Source organism: Callospermophilus lateralis, chromosome 14 (assembly GCF_048772815.1).
Source record: "Callospermophilus lateralis isolate mCalLat2 chromosome 14, mCalLat2.hap1, whole genome shotgun sequence".
Lineage (NCBI taxonomy): Eukaryota > Metazoa > Chordata > Mammalia > Rodentia > Sciuridae > Callospermophilus > Callospermophilus lateralis.
The window spans coordinates 73,621,237-73,639,675 of NC_135318.1; the positions used below are offsets into that span (position 1 = coordinate 73,621,237).

Here is an 18,439-nt window from a genome sequence, read left to right on the forward strand (position 1 = left end):
CTGGGGTCTGAGACATCAGAAGTGCAAACCGATGATTGAAATTGGCCGCCCCCTGTGCCGGGGCCAGCCCTGGCGGACGAAGCCCCCTTCCCGGCACCAGCGCACACCCACCTCCACCAGGCCCCTCAGTGTCCTTTGACGAGGACCCCTGGGAGCCCGGGTTAAGCCTCTGGCCCAGCCCAGCGTCCGGGCGGAGCGCAGGGAATAGGCCTCCCGCCAGGAGCTCTCCACTGCGGCTCGCCAGCGCCACCCCCAGCGGAGCTCAGCGGCTGCAGCCCAGCCCCGACGCCTTCCTCGTGCTTCCCGGATCCCCCGCGGACCCAGCGGGCGGAGTGTGCCAGGCAACCAAGCCTCTCTGTCCGAGGAGGATTTGCCTAGCGCCACGGGCCCCAGTCTGCAGTTGCCAAGGGTCAGACTTGGCGCTTTTCCAGGCGGAAACCGACAGGGACCAAAACTTTGTCCTGGAGAGGGCCCTATTCGGCGTATTCGAGGGTCAAGCGGCGGCAAAGAAGCCCCAGGGTCAGGGCTCTGGCAAGGCGGAATTAGCCAGAGTCCTGGGGAGACTGAGGAGGGAGCCGGATTCCCCAGGACAAGGATGGAGGGTCCCGTGGGGTCCACTAACGCTGCCCGGATCCGCTTCCACGAGCACCGGGCTGGTGGTGCAACAAACTTTCCTGCAGCGGAGAGGCGGAGGAGCCGGGCTGGGGGCTTCTCCCTTGAGCCTGGGCTCTCCTCCACCTGCCGGTGCTCAGCCTCTGCCCAGCCTTCACCCACTCCAGCTCCCTCCCCCTCCCCGCGCGCCTCTGTTCACTCAGACTCCTCATCCCTCTTCTCTCCCCTCCTCCTCCTCCCTCTTGCCTCTCTCCCCCACTTTTCTCTAGTCTCTTCTTTTGTATTCTCTCCTCCCTCGCCGCCCCGGTTGCCTCTCGCCTCCTCCTGGCCGCAGGGGAGGAGGTGTGCGCGTTGCGCCCGTGGCCTGCGCGGTGCAGAGGGAGGCGTTTCTCCTACTTCTCCCGGGTAATTTGGGAGATTCTCTGTGTGTGTGCGCGCGCCTGAGCTTGCGGCAAAAAGGGGTAGGATCTAGCGCAGAGCAGAGAGGGTCAGGGTCTTTGAGTTTCTCGCAGACTGCACAAATCTCCCGGAGCAAGAGTGAGCGTGGGTGAGAGTGCGTGCGCGCGCGCGCGCGCGCGCGCGCACAGGCTGGCTGCACTTAGTACGCGTGGTGGCCCGGGGCCCCGGGGCCCGGGGTCCGGTCTAGCAGCCCGGGATTACCGTGACATCACATTGAGCCTCTGGCCACCCAGGACTGGGACACCTCGGGAGCCTCACAGCCCGGCGCCGCGCCGGACCTCGCCACCGAGCGCCCTTGGGAACCTGCGCCTTCTTCCCTCCCCTGCCCATCCATGGGCCCTTCTGTCCTCTGGACCCTATGGGCTGGAGGGGCGCCTTCCGGAGCGCAGGGCTGGGCAGCTGGGCTGCCCTCGGCTCTGCCTCCAGTCGCTCCAAGCGGGCGAAGGAACCGGCGCTGGGCACTCGCAGCGGTGTAAGGAAACCAGTGGCCACAAGGCTAGGGGCACCGAACCGTGGGGCTGAGAAGGGAACTCCTAAGGGAAGAGGGAGACAGGACAGGGACAGCCACTATGTCCTTCCCGCACTGCGGACACCCATAAGGCGGCGCTTCCCGGGTAAGAAGTGCCTTCATGGGGAATGGGGGGCAGCCTGGATGGAGGGGGTGACCGCCTGGTGCGCGCCTACCCCTGAGCTCTCTCCTCTCCATGTCCCGGGGGAAGACTGAGGGAGCAAGGCCCGGGTAGTGTATCACAGCTTCCTCAAAAACCCCAGTCCCTGACTGAGAATGTTCCATTCCCAAGTGCATGCTGGAAAACCCTGTGGCCATGGAAACGTGGGCACCCCAGACCACGCGCTCAGTGAGGTGGGTGGGATCTCAGAGATCTCCCAGTCAGGCCTCCTTTCTTTACAGATGTGTGAGGTGGCCAGAGGACGTTGCGGGGAGAGGGGGGGAAGAGGTCTTCCAGTATAGAGCACTGCCCATCTGGCCATATTGTTGCTCATTTGTTGACCTCTATTCTTATCCTGCTCTTTCCTTGGGCTGATCCAAGTTTTCTGCCTCTGGATCGCTCAATTTTCCAGACCAAATGTGGTAGGGGAGGAGAGGGCATGTTGCGCAGCAACAAGAGTCTCATGGGAAAATCCCAACACTGTTACTCAGTTTCTCCCCAGAGTGCCTGGAATACTTTCCTGAGATTTGGTACCAGCTTGACCTTTGACCTGCTGTGTGATCTTGGACAAGTCTATTACTCTCTTTGGTTCTCCATTCCCTATCTATAAAACAGGAGTGGGGGTGATAGGTTGAGATGGTCTCTAAGGCTAACTTCTAGCTCTATCTTTGCAGAGATGGGGGTGAGAGCAGAGGTTTGGTCTCTAAATGCGGTTTCTGACCTTCACATTTCCCCAGTCCCCTGGGACTCTGGAACCATAGTAATGGCATAGGGACATCTATAAGAGGAGTTTGAATGAGTTGCCCCTGGGAAAATTCCTGTCCCAGCAGCTAGCAGTACGGGGCATTTAGTTAAAGTGGAAGGAAGGAGTGACCTGGCAGTTCCCTGCTTCCCTCTGGATTCAGGGAGTTGGGGGGTCTCTGACCTCCAGTGACCTCTTTCTCATTCTTGTAGTTCCTGGTGTCTGCAAGTTCCAGCGCCACTTGCTGCGAAGCTGCTCCATGTTCAGTCTCAGAGGTGGCCTCCAGCTCCACCCCAGCACCCGCTCTTTGCTGCACACCTTATGATAGCCGGCTGCTGGGCAGTGCCCGGCCTGAGCTGAGTGCTGCCTTGGGCATCTACGGGGCTCCCTATGCTGCGGCCCAGAGCTACCCTGGCTACCTGCCCTATGGACCGGAGCCACCCCCACTGTATGGGGCACTGGTGAGTCGAGTGGGAACTGGGACTACCTTGCTAGGACATGCAGCCCTGGGGGCATGTGCAGCAGAGACAGGTGAAATCCAGAGTGACCTCACCAGGGAAAATCTAGGAGGGACACAGAGCCCTAAGGGAGGGAAATGGTTAGGATTGTGTATAAGGGGAAAATATACCTTCAGAGCACTTCAGAATTTACAGATGGTTTACATACTCTTCAGAAAGCATTGGTAGTCCTATTATATCTGTGACGTAGGTAAACCATCCATATTCCCCACTCACAGATGAGGAAGTTGAGATTGAAGTCACAAAGGTGCAGAGGGTCAGGAATAGCTCTGGAAGAAGACTAAAGTTGGGAAGCAGCCCCACTGGTGTGTAAGGGCAGTAAGAACAGCGGCTAGTATTTACCAACATGGTCTTCTCCTGTTATCACCATTTCCGTTTCACCAGGGAGAAACCGAGGCAGAGTGGTTAAACACTGTGTCCAAGGTTGCACAGCCATGCACATGGTGGGAGTCCTTGACCTCAGCTGCCTGCCCCTCCCCACACTGAGTCCTCCATTCTCTTTTCCTTTCCAGAATCCACAGTATGAATTTAAGGAGGCTGCGGGGAATTTTACCCCCAGCTTGGCCCATCCAGGAGCCTATTATCCCTATGAGCTGACTCTGGGGCAGTACCAGTATGACCGGTGAGGAGTGGGCAAATGGCTGGCTCCCTCCTGCCAGAAAGGGAAGTGGGGTGGGAGGAAGAAGGGAAAGGGAGGGGCAGAATCATACTTCCAGGTGACCAATGCCCCCTGTCCAAAGCCCCTTGTTACCAGGCTAGAGATTGAGCTGGGCTCTCCCTGCAGGTTCGGTGGGGTAGAGCTGGGGGGTGCTGGACGCAGAAAGAATGCCACTGGGGGAGACCACCAGCACGCTCAAGGCCTGGCTCAACGAGCACCGGTGAGAAGATCATGCTGGCCATCATCACCAAGATGACCCTCACCCAGGTGTCTACCTGGTTCGCCAACGCACGCTGGCGACTCAAGAAGGAGAACAAGATGACTTGGGCGCCCAAGAACAAAGGCAGGGAGGAAAGAAAGGCAGAGACCAGAGCAGAGGAGTCACTGGGCTACCTAAACAGTGACCCCAAAGGTACCCAAATGCCCATCAGCCACCTGGTAGATTTCACAAGCCATCCAGCAGTTTGGGGCAGATTTTCTTTGAAGGCATTCATCCCCTGCACTCACCCCAGGGCCTTAGCCCATGCACATCACTCCTGCTGGAATTCCCTGCAGAAACAGCTGAGTCTCTACTTGAAACTGTCAAGCCCCCCAAAAGCATTACCTCCGCATCCAAGCCACCGTGTAGCTTCCCAGTTATGCTCTGTCACACAAGCCTGCTTTCTTTCTTTGGCCATTTATCACTCTAAGAACATGCACACACTCAACACCCCTCTAGAAAGCCAACTCTACCAGAAGAGGTCTTACCACTGTGTCCCCTAAATACCCAACACCTAGATGAAGCCTGGCACATAGTTGGCCCTCAGCAAACATTCGCTGAATTAAACAATGTAATGGCAGCCACCTGTGGATGCTAAAGTTGGATGAAAAGAGTCCTTTGCCTTCTTTTTACTATTGAGATCCAGACTCGTGGTGGCTTTCCCTTGGCTTCTCAAGGAGGGCGAGTCTTCCAAGGGGCGGTGGGTGGGGACAAGCCTGGAGCAAGAATTGTTTCCCTAGGGCGGGCAATGCTTCAAACTCATTTGGATACCAGATGTTACAATGAAACATGATCTTTTAGACACACATTTAGCCTAGATTATCCCCAAGAAACAATCAGACAACTAGATAAGAAAATATCCCTCCAGGTTTTGAACTTCCATTTAATTATGACTCCTATCAGTGGCACCATAGATTTCCCCATGAGTGGACCAGATGTTTTCACATAGGGGCAACTATAGGTGTAAAATTAAGGGTCTCAGTGTGACTGACTTTACTGCATTCAGGTGGAGTAATCCTTGAAGTGCAGGGAAAGAATGAGGAAATTCCCCAGAGCGAAGATGGCTCTGGTAGCTGCTGAGAAATCCTCAGTTTCCCCTTTACTTATAGGATTAGCACCTTTGGGTAGACCCAATCCCAGGCAATCTGGCATATCTCCTAACTTTCCAGTAGAGTCAGTTTTTATCTGTCTTAGGTCTTGAAGGGGGAAGAGGGTATGTACTTTGATCGGCTCAAATTTTTCTCTTGATTGCAGATATCATAGCTAAGTCTACTTTACACTGTTGGCATAATTTAGGATCTTCCCTTAGAGCAACGAAAATCTGAACATACAGCACCTCACACCATTTCCTTTTTGTAAATTTTATCAAACTGTCCCAATTTTTCAATACGCAGGCTAGTGGTGCACCTGGCGTATTGGAGAGAGAGAAGCTCCCGTCTGAGTGAGAAGAAAACAGGACTCAGGCGCCCACGCTGCGCCAGAGAAAACTGTTCTCATTAGGGACGTCTCCCTAGGTTTGAGCTTCCTAAATAGTCCAGAAAACCCGTCTCTCACCTTGCTTTGCCAAGGGGTTTCTGGTCCCCTTTAGCAAAGTGCTAGGGTCTCAGTTTGCCCTGTGCCAGAGACCCTGGGAGGATTCAGACTTAAGGGCATTACTGTATCCTCCTGGCCACTAAAAACCCATTGGAAAAGAGAAACATGTTCTCTTTTGTTGCCTTTGCTCTGTAGACTAGCAGATTACCTGAGGAGTTGATTCTAAAAATGCCTCTCTAGCAGCTTAAAGAGAACACAGCCCATTTTAACATTGGGTGGTAAAACAGACTATTAAAAGTTACCTATGCACCTTAGGGGTCCAGGGTTCTTCCAAATGCACTAGGTGTGCTTTGCCACACTTGTCTAGCACAAGGGGTTTTCAGCTGGTGTCCTGTTGTGCTGGTACCCAGGGCTGGACAGGCACCAGAGATTTCTGAGACTTCTGAAAAGGTGAGCCAGAGTCATTTTATAGGTTTAAGGTCACTGCTTAAGTACAGCTGCAGCCCTCTCAGTGGCCACTAAAATCCCTAAGGATATAGACATGCCCCTGCATTCCATGTAACTGAGATTGGTGCTGTCCCTGGAGAGGACTCACCTGCAAAGTCTCATTTCCAAGCAGGGTTAGACTGCCAATTGGTGTTGCCCATTTCCAGTTGGTTTATTCTGTGTGCTAAGGACCTGGTGGAAGGGAATTTCACCCCACGAAGGGACATTCCCCAGCACTAGGCAACTTTTAGCAATTACTGTCAGAGTGTGCTCTTCATAGTAATTTCTCCCAAGATTAGCCACTGGTTTAGAAACTTGGGTTACATTGTTATTTGAATATATACATGGAGAGTCCAAGCAATACCTCTGGCAAGCATATTGCCTCTAGACTTGTGCTTCTCTTTGGACCAGACACAGCTGACCTTGGATTTCCTAAGAATCAGCACCAAGTGGTCTGTGGGTTTTAATCAACCTTTTCTTTCTCAGCACGTTAGCGCAATGGCTGTGATTTGCAGAAGAATCTTGGACATGGGCCCACTTTTTGAACTCACCTCTGCTCTAAGAAACTGCCAGACCTTGACAGGGACCAGGAGCACTCACTTTGCCTAAGAGACAAACACACAGAAACCTTCCTGTAGCAGCCAACCTTGCACGAAGAGCCAGGACAACATTGCACGAAGTGGCAGGACAGATCTACACCTACCCAGATCCAGTGGAGGAGGAGGAGTCAGGGCACCTTGAGGAAGACCAGGAAAGCCAGGGAGTCTGCCTTTCTTCTCTGGATGCAGGGCCTGGACGCATTCTCCTGCTCACTCCTGCCCCTCACCCTGCTCACTCACTTTGTAGCTTTATGACTGAGCTGGCCCCTAAGGACCACTTGAGTCTTCTCCCCTTCCCCTCTCCTTGTGTCCTTAAAAATAATCAAGCTGAACCTAAGCTGTGCAGCCTATCTGTTCCAGGGGTGCCTAGAAAGGTCAGGGTGGAGGGAGAAGTGGGTCACAGCCAGGAGCTCTGGGGACAGGACAGCAAGGGGCGAAATGGACAAGGCCACCCTCCATGGAACCCAGGGTGCCTGGGGTGTAGCAGACCCAAAGTTTTTCCACCAAGCAGCTGAGCCAGGCTGAGGCCCACCTTGGTCGGTGGGTGTGGGAGGTGGCAAGGGGGGCAGGTAAATGTCAGGATATTTAGGAGCAGCATTTGTCCCAGGTTCCTCCTGGGGTTGCAGATTCATGGGGGGAGTTGAATGTGAGAGATGCCAAGGTGCCCACGAGCGTGGTGCAGGCTGGATAAGGCTGCCCCAGTTCACACCTGGGGTCCAGAGGGGTGGGATTAGCTGGCCAGAAGATGCACTGCTGCGGCAGGGGAGGGACCAGGGCAGCGTCCCAGCGGGAAGCTCAGGGAGTGGTGGACTGGAGGGGCTGGAGGCAAGGCAGTGGGTGTGCCTCCAGGGGCTGGGCTGGATCCCTCCAGGACCCTTCTCTCCCACTCCGGCCCCTGCCTGGGCTAGGTGACACTCTTCCACATTAGCTCTGAGGTCACTGAAGCCAGAAGAATCGCCACATTAGAGCTGCAGAGGGGGAGGTTGGGAGCAGGAAACAGGGCAGCCTGACCTGAGTCGTCCCCAGACCCTCCCTGGCCCCCCCTTCTTCCTCTCTATAGAAAAGACCCCCTCAGAGTGGGAAGGGTCCTTAAGGAATCACAAAAACACAAACCTCTTTTTCAGATGAGGCAACTGAGGCCCCATGGGGAGCAGGTGACCGGCTCGGGGTCATGCATGTCTCTGGTGGAAACAGACCTTAGCTTTCTACTCTGGGCACCTTTTTGGACTTCTGCTCGCCCACCCTCCGGGAGATCCCCCTCCCTGCTTCTATTTTGCTCCTGGGCAACAGCTGGTCCCATCCCCAGCCTCCCCAGGGACACTCCATTCGCCTCACTGACCCGCGGCTTAGGGTCCAGAAAATTAAACTGCGAAAAGATAAACATTATTTCCAGTCGGCTTTTCGGGATTAACGCTTGTAATAAAGAGCTTTAACTGGAGGTTTCTTTCAAGGGGCTCTCGACCCCACCCCCTCCTGGGGTGCCAGGTAGACCCCTCCGGATATGCCAGCTAGCGGTTGGTGGAGGGGAGAGAGTCCCTTAGCATCACGTGGAGTCAGAGCTGGATGGGACAGATTGGGGAGGAGGGTGGCCTACACTGAAGGTCTTGTGGCTTAGCAGGGGCTAGAATGCAGAGGTCGGTTGGTGGGGGGACCTTGCCTCCCTCTTCTGTAGCCATTCTGCCTTATGCACCCACAGTGAACCTGGACAGGAGGTCCCTCTGGGCTGCCCTACCTTGGCCCCCAGGCCCCCAGGGAGCTGTTTCTCTGGCTCCAGGAACCATCTCTTGACTCAGAGACTGCTCCTCTCTTTTCCAGTCCAGAGCAGCCTAGAATTGTTCCCAAGACCTGGGCCTAACTGGCTGGAGACAGTGGGGTATGAGAAAGGCTGAAGCAGGCGATCTGGAGTCCCCAAGATCTGCTTTACCTTCTCCGTTGCATTTCTACCTTGTTATGCAGCTTGGACAAGTCCCCTCTCCTCTTCCTTCTCCAGCTTGGCAATACTGAGATAATCTAGGTCTCCATCCCGTGCTCCAAGTCTCCTCCAGAATGGAGGGTGAGCTCCAGGGGTCCAGGCAAAGAGCCTGAGAATGGCATGTCTGAGCCTGTGATTATCCCAGCCTCAGACCCCCAGCCACAATCTGTTGCCACTATCTCTGTCCCCACTGAGAGCTTCCTGCAAATCTCCCAATATAATCTCCCAGAATCATGTTTTTGAATCCAGTTTTGATTAAACACCAGGGCAAGGGGAGGGAGGGTGCTCCTCTGCTGTCCTCGGGGGAGCCTGCTGGGACCTACGGACAAAGGGACCAACTGTGAGCTCTGAAAAGTGTCAGTACGTGCAGAATGTAGAGCTTGAGGTTTAGATTTGCAAAATCCCTCCATGGCTAAGGCACCTTTCCCATGCCTGGGCAATGCCAGGGGGCTTCTCCCCATAGGGGAGAGGGGACACTCCTCAGGGAAGTTACCCAGGCTCTTCTTCCTTCATTGATTCCTCTTGTGCCAGAAGTCACTACATGGGCACTGGACACACTAGATTTCTGTGGTCACTTTTAACTGTCGATAATAATCAGAACCCGGAGCTCTTATCACGTGCCAGACTCAAGGGTGTGTTGCATCCAGTTCATTTGGTTGCTGTAACAGAATGCCAGAGACCCGGTGGCTTATTGACAAAAGCAATTTATTTCTCCCAGTTCTGGAAGCTGGAAAGTTCAAGATCAAAGCACCAGCAGATTCAGGGTCCGCTGAGGGCCTATTCTAGTTTCTATGCAACACTTTCTCATTGCATATTCACGGGGTAGAAGAGGGGAGGGAGATCTTTGGGGTCTCTTTGGTAAGGTCCCTAATCCTGCTCAGGAGCGTCCCAGAGTCATTTTCCAATACTTCCCAAAGGCCCTGCCTCCAGATTCCACCACACTGAGAGTCTGGCTTCACCCTGTGAATTATTTTTTAGCCCATGTCCTATCGATGCCTGGGCTCATTTATATAGCACAACAGTTTGAAGAAACATCATTTTATACTTGCTGGTATGACCCGACAGGCTCAGAGAGATTAAGCAGCTTCCTATCATTTATCCAGCAGCCAAATAATGAAGCCAAACTCTGAGGAACACAAATTCTTTAACCACTCTCCTCTCCTGCCAATACATTCTATTATTTTTAAGGGCATGTATTCCTGCTCTGGAATCCTAGGAATGGCCAACAGGAAAGGACTCCTGGTGCTTCCAGGACCACACTCACATTCTAGCTGAGAGCATCCCTTACTGATCCACTATGCCACTTCCCTGGGACATGACATCTAAGATACCCCGGGTGTTTGGCAAAATGTAACCCTTGGATCTCTATCATCAAAGTCAGCCCATAGCTAAAGAATCACCCTAGGAGGTGGGCTGAGAGATCTGCCCGGTTAAAAAGCACCCCAGGTGGTCTGATGGGTTTTGAACTTCAGCCCAGGTGGCTGCAGAGGTCCCAGTGGCGAGACTCTAAGCTCAGCAGGAGGGCGAAGGACACCTGCTGTTGGCCAAGAGTAAATTGCTTCCCAGTAACAGGTGCAAACATTTCCGCCTAGATTTAATCTGGATTCACGTTCATCGGGTTCAACCCCGGCCCCCCATTCTGCAGCTCAGAGGCTTCTTACTGAAAGAGGGAGGAGGAGGCGCCTCTCCCAGCTGCCTAAATTCAGGATCTCAGGATTGGAAGCTCCTTGGCAGTGTCCTTCCTGTAGGGTGGTGTGCAAAAGAATTCTGTCCCCAAATATGGCCACGAAGTCCAGAATCTATTCACATTTGGGGGAACTCCAACACCAGGAAAGTCCAAATCTTAAGCAAATCAAAGAGGCAGTGGGGTTGGGTCCTTCCACCCTTTTTCCTAAGAGAACCAGTTCCAGCCTGAGCTTTGGAAAGTTCTTCCTTTTTCAAAACAAATTTCTTCCCCCTGTAATTTATGAAATTTGTCTCCAGAATCAATGAGTCTTACTCTGTGGTGATTTGTTCTTTCTTTTTCCCTCCCTGATTCGCCCTGTCACCCAATGGAACTGGCTTTGCCTCTTACTCTGGGATTAGAGTAGGAAGTGGAGGCTAAGGGTATTTTAGTCACCTCTGCATTGCTGGGGCCAAAAGACCTGACATGAACAATTAGAGAGTGAAAATTTTATGTGGGCTCCTGGTTTCAGAGGTTCCGTCCATGATCAGCTGACTCCATAGTTCTGGGTCCAGTGAGGCAGAACCTCATGGCAAGGTGATGGAAGGAGCTCAAGACATGGCAAGAGGAAGCAGAGAGAGAGAGAAGTTTGCTCCCCAAATACAAGAGACAAACCCCAGAGGCATACCCTAGGGACCTATGTCCTGTAGCCACACCCCACCTGTCTGCCATCACTGCCCAGTTAATCTGAACAGTGGACTAATACACTTATCAGTTTCTACCTCTCATAATCTAATCATTTCAACTCTGAAAATTCTTGTGTTGTTCCATACGTGAGTTTTGGGGGGATGGCTCACACCTATTATTGGGCATCTCCCAATAATATGGCAAAAGAGCCCCTCTATCAGCATAATTTTCTTCACTAGAAATTAAGTTACGGCCAGCGGAAGACAAATAATTCATGTTCTCACTTTTATCTGGAAGTTAAAAAGCTGATCTCATGGGAGCAGAGTGTAGAATATTGGTTATTAGAACCTGGGAAGGATGTGGGGGGCGGGTGGCGTGGAGAGAGGCTGGCTAATGAGAAGGGTGCAGATAGATAGAAGGAATAACTTCTAATATTCTATAGAATGGTAGAATAACTGGTTGGCAACAACTAATTGTGTCTTTCAAAGTAGTGTAGAGAGGAGTTTGAAAGTTCCCAACATAAAGAAATAATAAATGAGGTGATGGTTATGCAAAAACCTGTGTGTGTTCATCACACACTGTGTGCATGTATTAAAATGTCATCCTGTCCCCAATAAATACACCCCATACGATTACCCTGCCTCAGCTCAATTCACAATACTAAAGTATGGAACCAACCTAGGTGCCCTTCAACAGATGAGTGGATAAAGAAAATGTGGTATGTATACACATTGGAATATTAGTCAGCCTTCAAGAAGAATGAAATAATGGCATTTGCTGGTAAATGGATAAAGCTGGAGAATAACATGCTAAGCAAAATAAGCCAACCCCCCAAAAAACCCCAAAGGCCAAATATTTTCTCTGATATGTGGATGCTAACTCACAATAAGGGTGGATGGGGGGGATGGGGGAGAATAGAGGTATTTTGGATTAGACAGAGGGGAGTGAAGGGAGAGGAGGGGGTATGGAAGTAGGAAGGATAGTAGAATGAGCCGGACATTATTACTCTCTGTGCACATGATTACAAAACCGGTGAAACTCTGCACCATGTACAACCAGAAGAATGAGAAATTATACTCCATTTATGTATGATTTCCTGTGTAACTAATTAGAACAAATAAAAAAGAAAAGAAAAAAAGCCAGAGGTGTATGTTGGGGGGGGATTACTCTGCCTCTTGCTTTTCTTGGGCCCACACTTAGGACCTATCGCAATCTTCATCATTTCCTCAAGGATAGGCCCTGTCTCCAAATACAGTCACATTTGGCCTTGAGGACTTCAACAGATGAATTTTAAGGGGAAGCTCTTGTTCTGTCCACACCAGACTCTAAAACAGAACTTAAAATGGAAGAGGGTGTCAGGAAGCAGGCCACAGGAAGAGGGCCCGGACTCTCTGACCACTGCTCTGAGTGAGAGAGTCGGGTTAAATCAGGAATCCTGCTGGATCCACAGTCCCTTGCCGTTGTCCTGGCCTGGCAAGCACAGTGTCTGTCCCTTGGGCGTGGAAGAAAAGGATAGTGATGTGTATCCAAGCTCTAAGTACCCGACACTTCCTAGAACTTCCTAACAACTCTCCACTCTGTGAATGAGGGCAGGGTCTTTAAGAAATGAAGTTCCTTCTCCAAGATCCAACAACCAGACAGTAACAGAGTTGAGGTACAAATCCAGATCTATGTGACCCCAAAGTCCAGGCTGAAGAAGCTGGGGATGTAGCCCATTGATAGAGCACTTAACCTACCGCACAGGAGGCCCTGGGTGTCTCTCTCTCTCTCTCTTTCTCTCTCTCTCTCTCTCTCCCCCTTTCTCTGTCTCTCTTTCTCTCTCTCTTTGGCCACACTGTAGAGCCAAGGGTTGAGAGAACAACCTTTGAAACCAGGCTACCTGGGTTTGAATCCCAGCTCTGTCACCTACTAGCTGTGCAACCTCAGGCGAGTGACCTGCCTGTCTGTGCCTCAGTTTCCACACCTCTAATACAGAAATGACATAGTCCTGCCTCACAGGCCTGTTGTGAGGATTCAACCGTCAGTATGTAGTTTTAGGTTCGCGCCTGGCCACAGGAGGCATCCTAGATATGTTTCCGCTGGAGCTACTCTCCTACGCCTCTACCCAGCTGCTCCTGCCACAGGCCCGGAACCCTTGCTGTGTCCCTTGTCACTCATTAGGCCAAGTCGACGTCACCGCTCACACGCATCCCTCTCATCTAGAGTAAAGACGTGGGGTCAGTCACTTAGGAAGACACCTCACCAAGCAGGTTTTATGCATCGCTCACTCTTCCCCTCATCAAGATTAATGGCGCCGTTGCCCGCAGTCAGTCCTTCTGTGGTCACCGCTAATGACCTCAGCCCTCAACACGTTTCCTCTGCATTTGCTTCAGAAAGGCATTCAGAACAACAAGGCTGCTTTAATGACCACTCGCTACTAATGACGCCTTTTAAGTGCATGAAGAGACTCTCTAAGTACCGACAGGAGGCCCGTCCATGGGTGACAACGGCTATTGACATTGACATTGTCATGCAAGGTCAGGGGAGCTGCGGTGGCCGGGGATGGTTCCTTGGCCTAACATTCATTGGTGGGAATATTTTTTAATATGTTGGAAGATTCCTCATTAGTCCCACTGCTCCTCAACTGTACCCACCAACGCCATTTATGGTGGCCTTCGAGGCACGTTTCAGAGCTTACAGCCCCCACTGGTTTTCAATTCACCTTGGATATTTAGGCCGTAGTCAAACTTGTCCTGTTTTTACCTCATATTTTTCTTTACAATGATTCACTTTTGCATATTTCAATAAATGTTTTTAGAACATGAGCAAATGTCTTATGGCATCCCCTATTTATGTCCACCCTCTCTTGCTGACTGGCCACAGGATACTTCAGGGGCCTGGAGCAGGTGGCATGGGTAAGCACGTAGATGTAGGAATCAGACCAGGGAGGGTTCATGTTCCTGCCCCATGACCGTGAAGTTCTGGGGGATGGAGAACTCTGAGCCTTAGTCTATCAGGATGAGTCTGTTGAGGAGTCCTGAAGGGATCCCCTCAGGATGGGCACACCCTCTGCAAGCGTTGGCTGTCAACTTGTCCACCTGAGGTTGGGCTCTGCTGGGAAGGTACAAGCAGTCTAAGCTTGCCTTCCACATCCCTGCTCTGATGGGGATGTAGCCTCCTCCTGAGTATCCATCTCATCTGTCACTTCATGTGAGGTCCCAACTCAGTCAGCCCCTGGCATCTAGGGCACGTGGTGGCACTGAGTAAAACTTCGCTTAACCGTGTCCCCTTTTCTCCCCCTGGGAGCTGGCCTCCTCTCCTGCCAGGAGCTCACCCTTTGCATTAGCCAACTGCTCTCTCCACACAGCTCTCCTCTCCCTGTACCCAGATCTGCCACGTCATGTCCGCCATCTTGTCTAGTCCTGGATCATTCCTCTGATCAGTCTCCAGGAAGAGGCCAACCTTCCAGTTTTGAGACGTAGTGTTTCCCACTTCAAGTTCACTCAACATTCCGTGTTGCTGGACGGTATTTAGTCCCCATCCATCAGGATGGGGCAGAGGAGTGGATGGAGACCCCTCAGGAAGGGTTCCTGAAGACCATCTGGATCCAGAAGGGTCATTGTGCAAGGGCAACCCACAAACTTCCCAAAAGCAAGAAGAGAAGGGAAGGAAACAGGTGGGAGAGGAGCGGAGCTGGAGCCTGGTTTGAGGCAAGGTAGTTAAAAGAGAACACCGGATGGAGGAGCTATCAGCACCCATGGAAGGGTGGCGGCTCAATCACCAAAGAATGGAGACCAAGTTACAAAATAGACAAGGTTGGGAAGTTCCAGAAATCGAGTCCCTCAATCCTGACATTAGCCAGCTGCTGACGCTGGGCATTGTTTACAAAACTGAATTCTCAAACATACAAAGCAAGCAAAGCCCACTGGCTTCCTACTTAGGATGTGGCTGGTCCCTTTGCCTGCGGCTGAGGGGAAGCAGGCTCCCGGGAATGGGTGTAGGAGCACCATCTGCAGCTCCTCCCACACCCTCCTCATCTCGCTCTCAGCTACTCTACGGTCCCATCTCACGTCTGTGACACTTGACACATGACACCCATGAGTTTCACTTGACCCCTTTGTCAGGGTCCATTAAATGGCCTGAAGTTAAAATGTTAATTATCATTAATCATGTTTTATGAAATGGCTTTGCTAATCCATAAATCCAGCAGAGAGGGCTCTCACGGATTGGCCAGCTATGGAAGGCCGATCGTCAGAGACGTTGCCTGCGTTTGTGGATGTTTCTAGAGGTGTAAGCGACAGAGAAAATAATGAATGTCTACAGGTGGGACGTGGGTGACACAAAGTGACTCCAGACAAGAAAGAGAAAAGTGAAGTAAATGGGGTGGGGCAGGGCTGAGTTGGTTTTGTCCACCCTTTTCCTACAGCGATCTCAACGACACACGGTAGACCCCCAAAAACCTGAACTGGAAAGTGAATGACCTAGGAAGGGGGTGGGAGTCAGACAAGGTAAAAAGCAAAAGGACAGAAAATTGGAGAGTGAACCACAGAAATAGAGAGTAGGAAAGAGCCCAGATGTCTGCCCTGGAGTTCAAGATCCTTGGAAGCTCCGCACTTATGCGTTTTTGGTTGGGTAGACGACAGTGAGACTGTGTCTCTCATTTCTGCTCAAGGAAAAAAAAAAGAACACAGTCTTTAAAAAAAAATCCATACAAGATTTTGAATTAAGTTTCAATATACAAGCATAAGTATGACAGAGTAAACTCAAAAGATCGGCCTCCTTTTAATTAACGTTAAAATTAATCTTTTTCATGGGTTCCGACATGTGTAGAAAAAGTGGATCTCAAGGTCATGTGTCAAAATGGGGACCATTGCTATCTCTGGAAGATGAGATTATGAGTATCTTAATGGTTTTTTTTTATACATTTCTATCCTTCCAAATTTTCTGCAAGATTGTGCCTTATAATGAAAAATACCTAATAAATCAGTGTGTGTGCATGTGTGTGTGCACGTGTGTGTACACGTGTGTGTGCACATGTGTGTGTGTGTGTGTGTGTGTGTGTGTGTGTGTATACAAATGTGAACCATGAGGGATGAGGGAAGGCATTGGCGTGCTCCCTGGGCCTGTCCTGTTGGTGGGGCTGGCACAGGTGGCTCATTACTTTGGGCTGGGAAGTCTCCTGGCAGCAGGGCTATAAGGCTCCCTGTGGTGACAACTGTCAGGCTCCATAGCTGAAGAGCCTGCTGTGTGACCCGTTTCAGGAGGGGCCTGGAGACACGCTAGAACAATCCCTGAATGAGGACACAGGAAAAGAAGAAGCCCCCCCCGCCACCGCCCCGGGATCCACGGGTGGACTCCAGGGGCTGTCTGAATCTCTTAGAACTTTCTGAAGAACTGAGCATTTGTACGCCGTGTTCTGGGGAAAGGGCACTCCCAGTTTTCATCAGATTCTTAAGGAGGGAAATCAGTGATCTTCAAAAAGTTCCTCCTCTCTCAACCAGGGGCTGTGTATTACTATAAGTAAAATAAAATCTAAAGAAAAAAATACAGGTGTGTTTAATTATAAACAATCTGATATGCATGCACTAGAACATATACAACATATTATATATATATATATATATATATATATATATATATATATATATATATATATAATATTCGTTCAACAAAGCAAGAAAATGAGAAATTCCGGTATTTTCTTTTCATATCCCAAAGGAACATATCAGCCCCCCACCCCAGGAAAAGCACTGGTCTGTTTTTGAAGAGTCACCTCTGGAATCCATGAGGTCATCTCCCCGCTACCCAGTCATAGTAACCCCGCTATTGGTTGCCAAGTTCCATGATCAGACAATAGAAACCCCGGGTCCAACCTGACATCTCTAGAACACTGCAAGTCTGCAGGCCACTTCACTGCACCGTGAGGAAACAGGTGACGTCCTCGGGTGTCATTTTTTCCTACCTGGGGCTTGTTGGCTAAAGTATGCCCAGAACCAAAGTTGCACCGCGATCTCAGCTTTCAATTCAAACAACCTTGGTTTGTCTCTTAGAGTTTAATATAATCAAATAGATGGAGGTCACAGAGCCCATTTCCCTCAATCTCACCCTAGAACGACCCTGGCTCTCACTTTTCGACCCATGCCTGGTCAGACCACTGGAGGGACACTAACATTCAGTGTGATCCCTCCATTCATCATTGCTAAGTGAAAGACGCGGAGGAAGAGTACATCACCTGATCTGGACCTGTGAGGAACCTCTCTGGATCTGGATTTGGGGTTTCGTTTCCTCTAAGAGTCTGGTACCCACACCTCTTCAGAGAGCAGAGAGCAGTAAAATCCAGCAGACCTTCATTTCTTTGTATTTTTTTAACTATTATAAAAACCTGAAACAGACTCTATAAGAAAGAAAAATCATAGAACAAATCCCTTGCAACACTGATATAAATATTGGGAGATTGAATCCAGTGATATAGATTTATTAATGGTGGGGGTCAAGGAAAAGTGGGTGAGAAATCTTACAGAAGGATGAAACCACAGGGTTTTTTCCACTTATATGCATTTTCTTTTCTTAAAATGTAAACTGTTTTGTTTTTGAAAAAAATTACTTAAATGGACAAACAGTAAGTGTGTATATTTCTGAGCACAAATATTTCGATTTGTTTTGGCAAATGGTACAATTTCAATCATCTCAGAGGGAGAGATTCCCTGTAGCTGACAAAGTTCTTTCAGATTCAAGGTCTGGGTTGGTTCTCTCCCCAGTCTGGGGATGTAGGCATGGGTGGAGAGGGAGAATGTTGGGGTGCACTGCCCAGATCCCCCCTAGGACTAAGATGGCTCTTCCCCCAGTCACTGAGGGCCTTGCCTCTTGTTAGCTTCCAGTGGTTCAGCTAAAACCCCTCCCTCAGGAAGACTGAATCCCAAGGCAGGACTATTAGGTGGCAGTTACAAAGACCTGGCCACTGACCCCAATGTGGGGCAACCCTCAGTGTCCACCCCAGCCTCCTGTGGAATCAGCCAAACTCTTTGTTTCACTGCATCCAAATTCAACTGCACTCTCAGCCCAGGTGTACTTCCTCTCCACTCTCAGGTCTAGAACACTGTCCCTCAAACATGAGGCTCTGGGTCGGCTTCCTAGGAAACCTGCCCTAACCCTTTGCCTCTTCTACAGGTGAGTGATTGACTCAAGATTCCACAGGTGGTGGGATGAGGAACTACAAGTGCAGTTCAGATCTCTCGGGACTCCGCAGGGATGGAGGGTGATGTTTTCCTGGTGTTCTGTAGCAGGACTCCACAAAGAGCTGCAGAGGCCCAGAAAAGCGTCCATTACCGCTCACATAGAAGTCTTAACACGTCACTGTCCTTCTGAGGTGGGGTTTGGACAAGAGCTCCACCACTGGGCCACATCCCAGCCCCATGCCACAGTCTTTTTGACTTCTCAAAAAGACTGCAAAAAAGAAAAATTTGTCAGTTTGGTTTATTGCCTTCCAACCCTTTCCTTTGAGTCACATAAGTATGTATAAGTCCTTACAAATAGAGATAGATTAGTTTTTGAGTTTCTTCCATAAATGCTGTCAACTACCCAGGAAAAAAACGTTTGTTCCTAAG

General features: G+C 50.6%; 1 pseudogene; it reads left to right on the forward strand.

The window, feature by feature from the left end:
• Positions 1-1,640: 1,640 nt before the first annotated feature.
• Positions 1,641-18,439, forward strand: part of LOC143637855 (iroquois-class homeodomain protein IRX-6-like) — a 127,286-nt pseudogene continuing 110,487 nt past the window's right edge.